Below are 18,456 nucleotides of genomic sequence, written 5' to 3'. Positions count from 1 at the left end.
TGCAAGTACGCAATGCACGTCTCATGGAAACAATTTTTTCATGAACGAGCCCCTCAAAAACAAAATATTATGCAAACTTAAGTGATGAGAAATATACCAATAAACAACATATTACTTGTAATGTGAAATTTGGAAATGTTGCAATTGTTACTAGCATATTTAGCATATTAGGTAAAGTCCTCAAGCACAAGAACTAAACTGTGCTAGCCATATGTGGGTGTTTGTGTTAGTAACCCTTTCATTGTGTCCAGAGCTCAGAACTGTTCCCTTAGCCTGTGGGGTTTGTACTGGACACACGATTCGCTGTCTAAATGTCACGATTCGGATGGTCTAAATGTAGTGTGGTTATGCACACCCTGACTGCCGAGAAGTAATAAGGTCCTACACTAGTCCATAGCAACAGAGGTAGAAAGACAAGAAAAGCGAGGAAGGGACAGAAATAGACAAAGAGAAAGTGTGTGGTGTTTTTGGTGTCTATTAGCTCATCATGTGCCTAAGCTAAGTGACATGCACATATAACCAAGCCTCCGTCCCAGTGACACAATCTGAGCTGTCCTCAAACTTTTATTGTGCTGGGAATCACCCAGAAAGTGAGACCTGTCAAGGGGTGTATAGCCAGGTTTTGTCTATAAAAACAATGAACCTAAGACACACACCAGTGTCGCACTCACTGTGCCGCAGGATTCAAGCTGCAGCTCATTGATGAGACAAAACAGGCTAAACCCAGTTTGGGGTTGCTTGTGTTCCCATTGAGTAGGGGCTTCCCTGGTAGTTCGGCCTAGACATATTCCACTGGAGCCTGGACCAAGACTGAATTGCATATGGCTGGTCTCTGTCTGGAGTGGAATAGTGGACAAAACATGAGAGAGTGGAATATGGCCCAGAGTAATTACAAGCGGCTATGATTAATTCAAGCTTTCAATCTATCACTTGTTTGCTTTTCTTAGTGAAAATCCCTAAGTACCATGTATTTTACCCAAATGAAGGTCCCATGCTCACTGTGCCACGGGACTCAAGTTTTACCGCTCTAATGAGAGCCAACATGGCTGAGACCAGTCTGAGGTTGCTTGCTTTTCTGTCTTGAGGGGATGTCGCTTGGTAGTTTGGCTAGAATGTCCTTATTAGAGAAGCATGAAGCTTAATTGCAGATGATTGGTATCTCTCTGGAATGGCATGGAGGCAAAACAAACAATAGGCTGGTAGTAGTACGAGGTTCAAAGTAATTACCAATGGCTAAGCTTAAATCAATCATTCCACTGATAATTTTTTAGTTTTTTTAAACAACCTCTCCCAAGAATACATACAATTAGCAGTGATGGTGGTGCAGTTTGGGGCTTCATTCTGGCTTCTACCAGAGCCCTAAAGTTTGATACATTATGCACCAGCTGAAATATTTGCAAGGAACTGTGGACTGAAGTTTGCATGAAGGACATCTTGAGGAAGGGAACCATCCAGGAGCATCAGGAACTTACAGTCCAGTAGGCAGGAACTCACCCAAGGATATCTAATCTACACAAAGGTTGAGCTCCTGAAACAAAAGTGAGCTTTCCTTAACTGACCGCATCAAGCACCATCCCTGGCATTGTGGGAACCCTTACCAACCCCTTTCTAGTTGGAAATATACCAGAAGGTTATTCCCTTTTACCCTAGGTCTACAGACACCACCTTATTCTGGTACCAGTTGAATCACTGCCATTGACATTACATTTCTGCTTTAATAAAGGTTTGAAGGTGTCTTTGGACCCTACCAATATATTAAAACGTCTTAGTTCCGACTGGTGACCAGTGTGAGTGTGAGGTCATGTGAGGCTGAAACAACTATGCAATTGGCAATGGGCCAAATTTGAGGTATAAACGTGTCCGTTTGTGTTTTTCACCACAGTTGGGTATGAGGAAACTAAAAGAGGAAACCATTCTCCTACAAATCATTTGTTCAATAAAAAGCAGACGCCTTATTAACACGATTGTCGGATGTTGCTGTTGGTACTCTGCTTGAGTGAACTTTTTTATGAGGTATCTAGAATATTAATCCATAAGACTGCGTGCATTGATCCAGTGAATTGTTTAAAGCGTGCTAGCAGGCTGACCTTCTCTTCCGGAGTGACTTACGTCAAAGCAAAAAGCCACTTATTGGTGCACAAATGGAGACCCCTGCTGCGCAGCTGTGTGACGGCGCGAAGCTCCCGCCAAGTAATTCCATTCAAGCAGACGTTAATAAACATGCTGAAACGAGTTATTACAGTAGGAAATGATGATGCATTTGAAAGTACTCAAACTGTTATGAATCCCTAATCATGGATAAATATGAATGAAGAAAGTGGAATTACTAGTCATACTCAAAGAAAAGGTTTTATCTGCAGGCAAAGCCTTCCTGAATGGAATTACTTGGCAGCAGCTTTACGCCGTCACACAGCTGTGCTGCAGGGTGTCCATTTTTGCAACAACAAGTGCATTTGTAATATTTCTACGAAATATGTGGATTTATCTTTATTCAAGATGTGCAACATTACATACATTTTACAAGTGTGAGGGGAGCACCCGCTGACTCTCGAGTTATCAGTCATGAGAGAAGTGCTTTTGAGCCGGAGAAACGGCCACACATATTGCCTACTATCCCCACCTCCCTCTGGGAGAACCACTGCTAGGACTAAGAGTGGCCTGGACTGCCTCCCTGTGGCACACACCAAATCCTGCCTGGTACCAAGCCACCTCCTGTGGTAGGAATCAGACTAAGCTGCACATGTTCTGCGTCAGTGAGCTGGTGGCCCTTTGGTGGTGAAGCACCCACATCCCCGAACCCAGGCCAGCAGCAAGGACTGTTGTGACACCGCCAGTGTACTCTCACTCTGGAGGTTGCGGCTAACAGGTCATTGCTGCATTCAGGGGCAGCTCCTCCATTGGATCAGAGGAGCTTTACCCCATTTAAAATCCCCCCAAAACCCCAGAGCTTTTGGGCGGTGCTCACTACACCACCAGATTCAAGCTATCCTGGCTGATGAGGGGTGAATCCCTTAAAGCAGTCCAAGGATGCTTGTTTCTGGTCCAGGGAGGAGCTGGCCTGGCAGTTGGGGCTGGACCTTTCCCATGGGGAACAAGGTCAAGACTGATTTGCACATGGCTGGTACTAAACTGGAATGGCATAGCATGCAAAAAAACTATGGATTTAACCCAGGTCTGTGTCTGGGGGTGAGTGGTCGATTGATTCAGCATTTGTCGCTCTAAGTGAAAAGGGTATGACCAGACGTGGGTCACAAGCTCGCTATGCCACCAGATTCAAGCTATCCTGGCTGATGAGGGGTGAAACGACAAAACCGGTCCTAGAATGCTTGTTTCTGGTCCAGGGAGGACCTGGCCTGACAGTTTGGACTGGACTGTTCCCATGGGGAACAGGGTAAAGACTGATTTGCATATAGCTGGGTCTTAACTGGAATGGCGTGTGTGTAAAAAAACAATGGATTTAACCCAGATCTGTGAATAGGGTGAATTTTCGATTTATTCAGCATTCCATCCCTCACCTGTTCTTTTTGCATTTTTTGGCTTAAGTGGGAAGGGTAGGACCAGACGTGGGTCCCGTGCTCGCTTTGCCACCAGACTCACACTATCCTGGCTGATGAGGAGTGAAACCCCTTAAATGGTCCTAGGACGCTTGTTTCTGGTCCATGGAGGACCTGGCCTGGCAGTACAGGCTGGACTGTTGCCATGTGGCTGGGGCTACACTGGAATGGCATGGCGTGCAAAAAAACCAATGGATTTAACCCAGATCTTTGACTGGGGGTGATTGTTCGATTGATTCAGCATTCTGTCCATCATCTGTTCTTTTTGCATTTGTCGCCCTAAGTTGGAAGGGTATGCCCAGACGTGGGTCCCATGCTCACTACACCACCCGATTCAAGCTATCCTGGTTGACGAGCGGTCAAACCCCGAAACCGGTACTAGGATGCTTGTTTCTGGTCCAGGTATTACCTGGTCTGGCAGTTCAGGCTCAACTGTTCCTGGGTTGCTTATTTCTGGTCAATGGAGGACATGGCCGGGCAGTTTGGGATGGGCTGTTCCAATGGGCAGCAGGGTCCAGACTGATTTGCATATGGCTGGGTCTAAACTGGAATGGCATGGCGTGCAACAAAACGATTGATAGAACCCAGATCCGTGACTTGGGTTGAATGTTTCATTGATTCAGCATTCCGTCCATCATATGTTCATTTTGCATTTGTCACCCTAAGTGGGAAGGGCATGCCCATACATGGGACCCATGCTCGCTACACCATCAGATTCAAGCTATCCTGGCTGATGAGGGGTAAAACCACGAAAGCGGTACTAGGATGCTTGGCTCTGGTCCAGGAAGAACGTGGCTGGCAGTTCGGGCCGGACTGTTCCCATGGAAAACTGAGTTAAGACAGATTTGCATATGGCTGGGTCTAAACCGGAACGGCGTGTTGTGCAAAAACACAATGGGTTTAACCCAGCTCTGTGGCTGGGGGTGAATGTACGATTGATTCAGCATTCCGTCCATCAGCTGTTCTTTTTGCATTTGTGAACCAGACATGGGTCCCGTTCTCGCTACTCCACCAGATTCAAGCTATTGTGGCTGATCAGGGGTAAAACCCTGAAACCGGTCCTATGATGCTTGTTTCTGGTCCAGGGAGGCCTGCCCTGGCAGTTCAAGCAGGACTGTTCCCATGGGAATAGGGTCACAACTGAGTTGTATATGGCTGGGTCTAAAATGGAATGGCGTGGCCTGGCATGCAAACAAACTATGGATTTAACCCAGATCTGTGAGAAGGGTGAATGTTTGATTGATTCAGCATTCTGCCCATCATCTATTCAGTGGCAGGAACAGAAGCAGCTCATCATCATGGACGCCAGTCGGGGCTTCACTCACCCCGTTTTGTGTCAATTTTTTATTATACCAATAGTAAATTATGTTACATCATTCGCTATTAGTTTAATAAAACAAAATGGAGTTCAAATAGCTTGAATATGACTTTCCCTGGCAGCTGAGGTATGAAAAAAATGCTTTTAAATGTGTCTATGTTGTGTGTGTGCTTGCAGTTTTGAGTGTGTTCATGTAAGAGAGAGTGTGTGTATATGTGTGACTGTGTCTATGTGTAGGCAGAATATGTGTGTGTGTGTGTAGGTGTGAGTGTGTGTGTATGTGTGAATAGGTGTGTATGTATAAGCATCTGTATGTGTGAGTGAAAGGGAAGGTCAAGGGGCATGTGAGGTCACTTCCGCTACCCCTGGCATTTTGGTGAATTGACGTCCATGTTCATACTGAAAGGTTAACAAGCCTTTGGAAATGAAGGGACTGCCCACCAGCCAGTCTTAGAATGCCCTTGTATGTGTTTATTTTTAACAGATCAAGACTGTCACTCACCATCCATCCTGATCAGAAATCTTTCACCCAACTTAAATACCATAGATGGTAATCTTATAAAAGGTATAGGTTAGTGACCTTTAGTAAGCTTTCCAGGGGTTGCTGCTGTTGTCAGACAGAGTGTAAACCACTACCTTTCAGGAAAGGGTCGCTTCTGATATTTACCTCTTTCAATGAACGTAGCCACCAAGCTCTACCTCCATCTAGTGTCCCTCAGCGTGTCACCAAGAAATGCCACACATAAGCACACCGATATCTTGGAAATGTCAAATTGAGGCTAGCTGAAAACATTGAATTTACCTTTGAGATTCATTCATTTTACTATTGCTGGGAATATACGCTTCGTATGCACAAAAGGAGTAAGATGGTTTTCCATTTGGAACGGAATATTACCTGGAGCCCTGGGACATCTGAGAAAATGCAGTAGCAAGGAAGGACACTTACCAATAACCAGGATAAACAAAAAAAACTCATAGAAAACACACATTCTTGCTCCTAAAGTCTGAATTGATTTTCAGTAGTCTGCCGGAATTATAGGCTAATTTGTGTTTTTCATGTGTTCCTTATGGCATTTGATTGATTGCTCAGTTTTCGAGCATCCAGGTCACAAATATGACATTCGGCTATTGGGTCACAACATCCTTTCATTGTTATTTCAGTTATTTATATGATTATTTATTGAACATTAATCAAAACTATTTCGGTTAGTAAGACAAACCATAAAAATAACTACTGTAAAATCACACAAGCCCGAGTCATGCAAAAAAAAGTTTTAAAAAATCACAGATTAAAAAAGGCTTGAATAAAAACTCTATTCACACAGTTCCCAATTGAATGATGTGGGAAGGTACAATCTGATGAATAGGCCAAATGTGCAAACGAACACGTGGAGTACATTTCATAGTCCTTGTTCCAATCTAACCAGCCCTTTCCAAGTGATCCTCAATACACTTGACATGCACATGATGCATCAGGTAGAGGGTGTCTCTCTAACAGCAGAGGTCAAAGTGTCCCCTCAGCATCACTGGATGGAAAGATGAAAGTAATCCCAGCCACAAAACAGCTGGCCTGCAGCTGCAGAAACAATCATATCCTAGGAGCCGAATGATCTCATATTTCTGCCTTGATGTGAAGAATGTACAACAATGAATGAAATGTGTGTTGCTCTGCCTTGTTGTCCTATCACAAGGAGAGATTGGAAGGGCATGCTGGGAAGTCCAGCCCTGGGGAAATGATGACAAATAGCATTTCATGCCACGTCTCAGCCTGGTCAAGAGATGCCCTTTGATTGATTCTGAATTCACAGCAGGTAAGGCTCCAGGCTAGCTTGTGTTTTCAGACAAATGAGCCCTGGCTGTGGGCTGACTTAGCTCTGTGCCGTCTCTTTTCATGCTGCTGTGTCGAGAAGAAGCCTTAGAAATCTACAAACTCTCTCATATCTCTATCCCCTGAGCAGTGCTTCATTTGAAAAAGAATACGTGTGTGGCCAAACATTTGGCTCAGAAGCTCGGTGCTAGCGCTGTCAATGTCGAATATGAAGGCTGTGTAGAATGAATCCCACCTAATGTCTCTTTCATCTGTCACCAGACATTCCCTGACAACCTTTGCAGGGTGTTTACAGGGTCACTGTAATTATGTGGCATGGGAGGGCCAAATTATGTGGCAGGGTTGAGTAAATTATGTGGCAAGAAAAGGCAAATTATGAGGCATAATGTGAAACATTTTTTGACAATATTACTTCATTATGTGATTTTCAAATTTAACATTGTCCAGGCATTGGGTGCACCTTATTACTACCAGATTAACACCCAAATATAGCGATAAGCAACAACAATGTAACTAGTTGATCTTCGCAAAGCGCCTTCCACTGCACTGCAAAGCATTTTGCTGCATTTTTGGTAGCATTTGAACCACTAGTGCTAGAAACAAAATTAGCTTTTTTTGTTAAAAATCTGCAGATTATGACGCAGGTGATGGATTATGTGGCAAATGCGGCAAATCTAAAAATATGTGAAAATTCCAACTGCTGCACAATCGCATATTTCCAGTGGCCCTGGGTATGTCATCCCTATATTCTCACTGTCACGTTTTTCTGTCTTTCTTGTCCTCCTTTATTCACCATTTTGTTTTTTTCTCTCTCTTTCTTTGGGTCAAAGTGTGAGGAGGAAAAATAAGTGCTGGCCCCTAAAAATGACACCCAGTGGGCCCCACCTGCCACCACCGGCTCAAATTAAGCACCACCCTTGAGAAAATAACACAAATCGACAAAACACATTTATAACGTTTTACCTGGAGACTCTGAGAAATTAAGACATTCAAGATTGGGTGGTTCATTGCGAGGTTTAAAGGATCTTCCAAGTACAACAGCCCAAGCTCCTCATGCAAGGAAAGTCAAGGTGTTGAATGAGCAAGCCTAGCAATTGGTGGAGGAGTCTATTCTCCTCCATCTGGAGTGCTTTGCATGCGTGGAAACATACATTCTCCAGGCCATATGGAGGTTCGTTAGTTTTCACACTGTGAAAACGTGGGCAAAATGTTTGAACCACAAGGTGAGAGCAAAGACAAAGACCACTCCAAGTAATTGCATACAGCGTTGTCTTCTTGATGTGAGTGGGCGTCCCAAATTCAATGGACAACAGAAAGTGAGCTATGAAATGGCCAAACCGATCATGTGTGAGACAAAATAATTTAACATTTGCATTTTGGAATAAGAACCGCCTCATCCATGTATAACGCTGAAAGTGATTTGTTTTCTACTCGGGATGTGTCCTGGACTCCTTCCCTCAAACCTACTTGTAGATGGTTGAGGCAAGGCACCTCCCTGCCAATATCTCAATGAGCTCTTGAGGGCCCGCGGACATTCATCTTACAAGACATAGCTCACCCTTGCCGTATGATCATAATGCAAGACTCAATCCCCATGAACTCAAATATGGCCCATAAGGTTATCCCAGTTACACAAACGAGATGGTCTGAGCCTTGGAGTGTTTTGAGACTGGACATTCGAGTTTTACATACAGGTCTCCTATAGAGACTCTAGTCCAGCTTCAAATCTTTATCAGGACTCTGAAAGAACACACATATCATCGGCCTGTCCTTGTAAGCACATCACAAGTTTCCCGCCTATTGCCAATACCAACCAAACATTAAGGTTATAGAGCACTAGGAAGAAAAATCCCAGCTGCTGCCTTTCATGAAATTTGGAATTATTATTGATTGAATCCATGCGGCAGAAATTTGAGTAGTAGCTGCTACATTTAATACTCAAGTAAGCAAGGCCTTATTATGACTTTGGCGGTCCTTCGGGACAGGCACCGCCGTGATACCGCCAAAGAACGTTCCTGCATTGTGCAGCATGCACCATGTGGTGCGTGACACACCATGCAGGAAATAGGGTGCACATATGCAGGGGGCACTACATGTGCCCCCCTCCATGCATCCACAGGCCCTGGAACAACAGGGGGCTCTGTTATGGCCCCCTTTGTTGCCTCACCGTCATCCTTTTCATGGTGGGCTCAATGCCATGGAAAGGCTGGCGGTGAGGCAACCGTGATATGCTCGGCAGTGCCACAGCATCACCACCACCAGCATATTACTGTGCCTGACTACTGCACCGCTGCCGCTGGATCCGGGATCCCCAGCCGATGCAGTGGTCTAGTGGCGGTTCAATCGCCAAATTTCTGATACGGCAGGTGGGCCGCCAGTCTGGCGGTTTGCCACCGCGGTTTCAGCAGTCAAACTCGTAATAAGCCCCTAAGTGTTAGATTGTCAAAAATTCCATAGGTGTCCAATTTGAAGCAGGGGCCTTGTCTCCTGGGATCATGGAGGTCACCCTAGGGACCTCCTGAAGTGAAAAGCACAAGGGTCTCAGAAGTTCCTGATGATTTCAATGAAATAGATTTTATAACAGGGGCTCTGCATACTGCAAATATGGCCAACCCAATCAAAAGCACTGATATTTAATTAAAAAAAAAATGTCCTCACCTGAGGGCACAATATGAGTTATTTATAACTTGTAAGTAGATCTTACCAGGCTTCCTTTCTGACTTCGTTTATCCTTGTCTTGATTGCCCTTTTGTACACCGGAATGAAATGTCAATTATGTTTCATGTCTGATCTTTCAGGCCCAATGTATGACCTGTCTCACTACATACATTTTTTGTCAGACCATTTTGGCGTGAAAGGTTGTGTACCAGCTGAATAGGAATATGTCAGTGCAAAGGGAATGCAACAAGGGCAAAGGGAAAATGTCTGGCTAATTTATTATGTAACCTTTATTTATATATATCAGCTGCAGAGAAGCTGAAACTAGCATTTTTTGGAAATTCTTTTATTAGTGAAAACCTAGATGGGAAGAACAGTGGAGCAGCAGAAAACACTTTTACCGCAGGAGCAACACCTCAAACTTAAGAAGCCTTTCCACAAAGGCATTCTGAAGTATGGAAAGGAATACTCGGTATTTCTCTTTTACAGACTATTACAAGCCTTTCATGGATTGGCTCCAAAACATCTAAATTGAGAATAAAATAGGAACATTCAGGGAAAATGCATATACAATTAATTAGTTCAAATACAAAGGATTATGACCTTATTGCAATCTTTCTATAGAGAGTTGGATTTCTTCGAGCCGATTTTCAAAGGATTCATAAATACTTTTGTGAATCAACCCCAAAATGCTGTACATGAAAGGGTACAGTATGAGAGGTCCACTTCAGACTATATTAAAGAAACCAAGATGTGATGGTGAAGGAGATGTGCACAGGCAACCGAGGCTGTACTAGATAACACACTATATCCCTGTGTTTTTTTCTTTATTATATGTTATTCATGTTACATAATTACAGATGTATTGACATAATACTATAGGTTTTCATACTTTCTGCACTTGGAGAGAGAGGTCTGATCTCTACCAGAATCACATAAGTTTTGGTCAAGAGATGAAGCCCTGAGCAGAAAACAAGACTCAAGGTTCTAACGCCTGTCCCTTAGAAATTGGTTTACACCTCCTCATCATACCCGATGATGCTGCTCTTTTGTCGCGGCTGACCCTAAAAAAAAATGCTTTGGCTAATGACTGGGTCTGGACGTTATTAAGACTAAAGTCATGGAATCTGATGACCAATGCCACAATTTAGTAAAAACTGTGATCGTCATTAAATGTTTTAGCCCACAGAGCAAAATTCATTTTTATCTTAGTGGATAGAATATTATTTAAGTGATTTATTCAGGTGTTGCGTTAAACATTAAAATGTCAACTATGGGGCCAAACCACTGAGTTTGCAAGTACTATTGAATGGACAATATTGTCTCTGTCATGAGGATGGGCGCGTGAAAGTGCTTCTTTTTGTGAAGTCATCCCATTTTTTTTTAGACTACTGCTTCTAGTTTTTTTTAACCCTGCACTCTGGGACACTGCTATCCATTACCTAGTATATGGTTTCTACCCCTAAAACTAGGTAAAATTGGCTAACTCCTAATTTGCATATTCCCAGTAAGGCCATAGTATACACTAATGGCATGAAAAAGTTAAATGTCACCTATTTGACTACAGCATATGTTGTGCCATCCATGAGACTATCAAAGAAAACATGACTTCAGGCCTACCTCTGTAAACAGATACCTGCAACTTTTAAACTTGCAGGCAAATCCATTAAAATGATCCTTTTGAAAGTAAAAAACCTATATTTAAATAATAAATAAATCACCACTAAGAAGGCCTTGTAACCCTAGAGGTAGGGTGTCTGGTCTCCAAAAAGTGTACACACAATCATTTATTGTTAACATGCACCTAGAATGATTATCCCCCAAAACTATTTTTACTGGCAAAGAATTATAATACTACTATCTTTGGTTTTGGACAAGCCACCATCATAATTCAAACAATATTTTCAATGTTTATTAGAAATTCAACTCTGTGTCAGTTTAAAAAAAAGTGACTTTTAAAAAGTTAGACTTTGTGTCTGCCAAAATCTCCAATTAGCTAATTAGCATTAACCTGTCAGTAGTGTGTCAGTCATTAATGAGGTGTGAAAACTGACCAATAACAATGGTTTAGGCTTTTTAGCAGGAAGACCTGGGTATGAGATATGTGACTCATATCAGCTCAGGAAGGGTAGCTAGTTAAGGGACTTCATTATCTTCAAAGGGCCCTGGGTAAGGTTAAACTATTCATAGTTAAGAAAAGGGAGACCTGGAGAAGAGAAGACTTTTATTTCCTGGGCTCTTTGTAGCCAGCTTGGCACCTTCCCAGTAAGAGCTGGTCCCAGAACCAGTTTGGTGTGTTTAAGGAGGATGGCACAGCTCATCTCCCTAACTACAACCCTGGTTGGCAGAGCACCAGTCTCCAGGGGCAGAAAGGTGTTGCCATTTTGGATTTGCCTCATAATAGTACACTGTGGGATAGTTTACCATAATGCAAATAGAATGTGCTGCAAACATGGAAATGGTTGCTTCTGGGATCTCTTTTCTCATTGGTTAAGAAGTATTAAGGCATTGCACCATCTACTGGTCAGTAAACCCTACAAAAAGGGCACCTCATCCACAGCTCATCCCTCCCTGGACATTTTGATCAACAGAAGAAGACTGAATTTTCTGTTTGAAACCTGTGTGGGGACCTAAAGAGCTGGACCTCCTCCCACTTGTACCCAGAAAGTGGATTCCAAGTATCAGTTGTCCGGCCTCCTGTGTGGCTTTAAGGACAAAACAAGCCACAAGAGGATTGTTTCCTGAAGTGCCCAGCTAACCAGTAGTAACTGGACCTAGAGTGGATGCTGCTAGTGGCCTTTGCTGGAGTGACTCTTGGCAAGGAAGTACTGTTCCAGATAACTTGGGAACCCTAGTAGTGACCAGGAGAAAAAGTCTGAAAAGTTTGGACTAAGAAAACTTTTAGACTTCCAAGACCTCTGTATCATCAGTGGGATCTCACAGTAAAAGGTGTTCGATTTTTATTGGAATTCATCGGACACAGCTACAGGGTTGATCCACTGGAGGATTTTTAGCTCTATGAAAAGATTAAAGATCTGATTTAGATCTTGGCAGGTGTGTTACTCCGTCACAACAGTAATGGATATCCTGTCTGCCGAAATAGAAATTCCATTATATCCTATGGGATTTATATTTCAGGGAACGGGATATCCTTCACCATTGTGACACAGTAACCCATCTGTCGAGATCTAAATCAGGGCCCTTAGTCCAAAGGTTGAAATCTTGACCCGGTGAAAGCAAGAAAAATATTCACCCAAGGCAAGGACTTTGATGGACACACAATTGAAATGTCTATTGCTCTGGGCATTTTCCAACAAACCAAAGGTTTCAGCATGAGCTTATTAAAGACTGACCAGCTTTGAGTAGGCTTTGAGTAGACTTTGTCAATTACAGCCTGCAACCTGGTCTCACTGAAAGATTTTGACTTCCATTTCAGTGACTACTTTGGAAGGGAAAAAATATGGCCTGGATAACTTGCATGGTCTATCAGAGTCACGCATCATTGCGGCCAGACTGAAATCTCACTTAGGTTACAAATGGTCAACCATGAATAGTCACTTTTGTTTGGCACTTTTTTGATGCATTTTTCCCTAAGTATTTATTCTTGTCTGTGGTTTCCCTGGTGGAGTATTTCTTGTTTTAATTTGATTTTGCTGAATACTTATTTTTCTAATGGTTGTGGAATTGTTATTATATTGTGTTTTAACTTTTTAACTGTTATGTTGCTGCTTTACAGATTTTCCTAGGTTAGGCTGTCTGTCCTGTACCATATCTACAAGGATGTTATGCAAGGTTGGAATTATTGAAACCAGGTTTTACCCTGATAGGTTTGTGGGCTTTCTCCTTGATGTGAACTCACATCAAGCCTAATTAATAACCCACTTTCTTACAATGGGAGATGCATGTCTTGATAGCGTCATCTGCTGTGATCTACTATCTGTCTGGCAAAGGGGAGTGACCAAAGAAATTGGGGTTAGCCCCTCATGATAGGAAGTACTATGTGGCCCCATTACGTGGGGCTACCTAACGTGGTTCTTACTTGAACGTGTGGTATTAGACTAGTCATAGTTCTTGAGTTAGATTACAGGGAATTCCTCAAGTACCTTGCATCTTTATTTACCTGCCCCCCATGTTCTCACTGATACAGTTTGACTTGGGAAAGTGTTCTGCTATTATTGGATCAGCGGTTCTATGATGGTGGAGGGCAACCCCTAAGACTTACATTAACGAAGTATGAAATTGTTAAGAGGAAAATAGGAAGTCATAGTTAGGAGAGGTGCCAGGTGAAATACGTCAACATTGTTCTTATCATTACTAAGAATAAAACATTCAGCACAGCAGTCATAGGGTGTCAGGCCTGGCCCTTTCTGCTGGATCACCCCCAAACATTTGTCTTCCTCCTCCCCTTTTTGCTGAATTAGTTTTCATTTGCCTTTGGACTATGGGCACATTACCACTGCTAACCAGTGCTAAAGTGCATATGCTCTCTAGTTAAAAGATGCTAATATTGGCTTACCCACAATTGGCATATTTAATTTACTTATAAATCCCTAGTAAATTTTACTACATGTTTCCAGGGCCTATAAATTAAATGATACTAGTGGGCATGCAGCACTGATTGTGCCACCCACATCAGTAGCCCGTAAAAGCATGACTCAGGCCTGCCATTGCAGAGCTTGTGGGGGCAGTTTAAAACTTCCATGTCCACCTGGCAAAGTAACCCTCGACCAAGGCCTAAACCTTCTTTTTAAAACACACAAGCCACCCCTAAGGTAAACCCTGGACAGACGTAAGGGCAGGGTGGAGTGTGTTTAAAAAGTTGGACATGCACTTTTAAGTTCTACATGTCCAGGTAGTGAACACCTCTTAAATCAAATTTTCACTACTGCAAGGCCTATCTCTCCCATAAGTTAACATTGGAATTACCTTATTACATTTTATATGTGTAATTTCCAATTGGGGAATTGTAGATATTTCGAATTTGGTGTCTCTACATATATGAGGTGGGTGACAGCTGGACCTTGTGCATTCCCTCTAGAGAGCCACACAAATAGGGAGCTTAGGTGTTACTCAATGGGCCTTAATGGACCATGAACTGGCTTGATGGGGGCGGAGCTAAGCACAGCCCCACTTACACCTGAATAGGCTGGGGCGTGTCACTTACAATATGCCTAATGATCATGTATTGTCACTCCAGCCAACAGGGAGCCAGGGCAGGTGAGGAAAGGAATCCCCTGCACTTCAAAGCCACTGTCTAGAAGCTTCTCCCACCTTCCTGAACCAGGGCACCCAAGTATAAATACTAGACCTCAGACACCACCACTTCAGTATACACTTCTGGACCTATGGATACTCTGCCCGGAAGAAGGACTGCTGTGCTGCAGAAAGGGCTTTCACTCTTTTGGACTCCTGCTCTGCTTTGCTGACCTGCTGCCCTCCTTGCCTGGTAGTGAGAAGGACTGGACCTGCATCTCTCCAGTCCAGAACCAAAGTATCTCCAAGGACTTGCTGGCTTGCCTCCTGTTTTCTGAAGTCTCAGGGACATAAAAGACTTTCAACTCACCTGCTACAGCACCTGGACTCTACCATCTGTGAGAATACCCTGCTAAGTGGTGCCACTCTAGTCCTGGACCCTTGGAAGTGGGCATAAGGTGTTCTTCCTTCTGTGGTCCTTCCTGGAACTGACTCCGAACAACTTAAAGACTTCCAAAGCAACGCCATGCAGACCGTGCACCAGGATTTAAGGTACTGAATTCAGCAGGCACAGGTGGGTCCCTGTAGCTGGCCCATGCTCCATCATGGTTGGCCTGAACTTGTAACTTTGTCCCTGTCTGGCTCGGCCAGATAACCACAGTTGGCTTGTTGCGCTTTTATGCGCTATTTTCACCTAATTCTTTAAAAAATCATATCTCAAGTTCTGCTTATTGGATGTTTGCAGTTTTGTTTTTGTTTTGCTCATTAAATTAAGCTCTATTTTTCTAACTGGGTGGTGTATTTTTGTGCGGTGTTTTCACTGTTTTACTGTTTTAAGTGTTGCACAAAAACTTTACACATTGCCTCTTAAGTTATGCCCGACTGCTCTATGCCAAGCTACCAGAGGGTGAGCACTGGTTCATTTAGGGTGTGTATCTGACTTACCCTGACTAGGATTGTAGTACCTACTTGGACAGGGTCCCTACCTCTGCAAACTAGAGACCCAATTTCTAGGATTTGTAAGAATTATTCCAGGGAATAAAAGATGGGAGATATTGTGGGGGCGTTGAGTAGATAAGAATACTTCTCCAGCTCTAAACCTGGAAGTTCATATCTAAACCAAAACACAATTCCCAATCACTTAGGAAGACACTGCCCAAACGGAGTTGATTGGTTTATTACACAGACACCAAACACCAAAGTGCATTACTTTGAAAAACCTCCATGGTGCTACTCACCAGAGCGAGAGGTGTGTCAGCCTGAAATGCAGAATTACTTATGCATAACAGGAGGAATTATTTACTATATAAATACCATTTACAAATAAACACATCTGAATTATGTGAAACTATACCTTGGAACATTTGTTTGTCAGGGGCTGCCCTCCATTGGAGCGGAGGAGTGTCGCCCCACTTAAAAGACCCCCAAAGCCCCAGCGATAAAAAATAAGATTGTACTATATTACCATTTTATTTTTCATGCCCCGTCCAGAACAAAGCCGGGCGGGGCCGCTGCAGAGTGACAGCAGCAGTGAGGAGGGTGGGCTGGCTGCACACTGTTTATAGTGCTCATGTCTTTTTGGCAGGCCGTCTTGCGATGGCCAGCTACGCATGCGCACTTTAAACATCTCTAAACCAGATGTCTTAAGATAGCTAGGTTAAAGCAAGTCAACACCTCCAGATTGCTGTGGAACCGCAGAGAATTCCAATAGAAGCCCATGTTGACACCAGAACATGGGCTTCTATGGGAATTTTCAAGGGCATATTATCAAGCCTGTTATCGCCGCTTTAGCGGCAGTTTTCTGCCACTAAAGCGGCGATAATTTTAACGCCGTTTCTTGATAATATGCCCCCATGTTAGGCCACTCCCACCAATCTTAGTTCTGCTCTCATGTTGGTGAGAGCAGCACCAGGACTGGCCAAGGGAGTTGCTGCATCCGGCTCTAGTTCCTGCGAAAAAGGTCTGGACTGGAGGACGTCATGTTTGTGTAAGGTAAGTGTTTTTTTAAAATATATTATTTGCGAACATGTTTTTTTAAATATATTATTTGCGCTACCCGCCTCCCCTCCCCTACCCTCAGCATAGATGCCAGCTGGGCCACTGTTCTTTATACAAATGTAAGAGTCACATTGGTTCTTTGACTTCCTGGCCCATAGTTCTGATGCATATTTGCTTTTACTGATTTAAAAATGTCCCAAAATGGGACTGCTCACTGTTTTTTCCCCCAGACTTATATAGCGTTTTTAGGCACTGGGAAATTAAGGGGCAGATTTATGAGCCCCTTGCGCCACTTTTGCGTCACTTTTAACATAGGAAAAGTGACGCAAAAGTGGCGCAAGGGGCTCATAAATCTGCCCCTAAGTGTTTTGCCCAGAGTCATAGAATGTTGAGCCGATGATTGAGACTCAAACCTGGTTCCTCAGTCGCAAAGTCGGCAGCTCAGGGCTTAAGGCCACATTACCTCACCCTCTATGGTGATGTTTTTAGTGTTTTGACATAATGATGGTATTCGTAGCCTATCTAAAGCAAAATGGTGTTAAAACTGTACGAAACAGCAAGATTACCACATTGTTTGTTGGTCAGGCATATCGAAATGCAAAGAATTTGTTTTGGCTTTGTTTTAGCGTTTTTACACATTGCTGGTTTTCACAGTCTGTATAAAACTACATTGTGTTAAGAAACACCAACATGGGTGCATTGTGTATTTGTCAGAGTTGCGAATAGACAATGCATCCCTGTTTGTGTTTCAAAATGTTGGTTTTCACAGTCCAGTTTGCTTACTAAAATGGAGGGGTTGGCTGGACAGGTAGGCTTACTATAATGGAGGGGTAGTCTGGGACTCTGTTGGACTTGAGAGTCAATAAGGGCCATGGGCTGAGCCAGAGCGGGCATCTGGATCGAGCTAGGCTAGAGATTCAAAGGGATTGACCACCTCTAAGGCTGACCATCATCTACGAGAATCCTATTGGATCTTAACTTCAACATCCTTGACTAGAATTGCATCCTGCACTGCATTGTCCTGGACCCCGACATAGTGACAATTGTTCAGCGGGGAAGTCGCTATCCAACATGGCAGCCGAAGCTGAGCACCAGCTGACAGGGATGAGATCTTTGGTCTCCATTAAAGGGCCACGGCTAACACTGAGAGAAGGCACCACTGGAGATAACTGAAGTGAGCACTGGAGTAGTTTCACCTGGAGAGGCAGCCTAATCATTGGAAGGTTCGGGGAACAGCACCACTGACCCAGACATACAACTGCAAGATGGCAAACATTGTGGGATGAAAATAGGGAACTGATACTTGTCTGGCCCATTACAAAGGTTGAGGGGAAAGCCCAACTAGTCAGCAAAGGACAGGAGTGACTGTGGGAATCCACAACTGCTACAATAAGGTACGAGTGTCAGTCGGGGGGGGGGGGGGGTTTAAATTTCCCACAGATGGGAACCGACGCTCGCCCGCTTAGGCACTACTCTGAAAAGGGCATAACAGCCAGATGGTGTGAACAATGGTGGGAGGCCCGCGGGACTACCCATTGAGGTGGTGGTCTCACTCTTCCTTCCCCACACAGTGCTAAAGCAGGAAGGAACAGCAAGAGGCTCAGGAAGAGGATGCCAAGACTTTGAGGTGGAATGCATTTCAGAGACTTCAATGGCTGTACTGACTGTGGAGAGGAGTTGCCGAATGACATGGGTGGACGACGAACCTAGATCCAACAAGTGTGGAATGGTTGGAGGTTGATGTGGAGAACACTAGCCACTGCTCCCTCTCTGGTGCATCATCGCTGCTCCTTTGATACTTGCAGGTCAAGGTGGATTAATTTGGCAGCCCATCACTATCAGCAAGTGCCGAGCCAGAAGGGAGGTCTGAACCCAGAAAGTGGACTGAACTGCCCTCGTTATAAGAT

Source organism: Triturus cristatus, chromosome 12, assembly GCF_964204655.1.
Source record: "Triturus cristatus chromosome 12, aTriCri1.1, whole genome shotgun sequence".
NCBI classification, from domain to species: Eukaryota; Metazoa; Chordata; class Amphibia; order Caudata; family Salamandridae; genus Triturus; species Triturus cristatus.
This window is presented reverse-complemented; position numbering follows the sequence as displayed.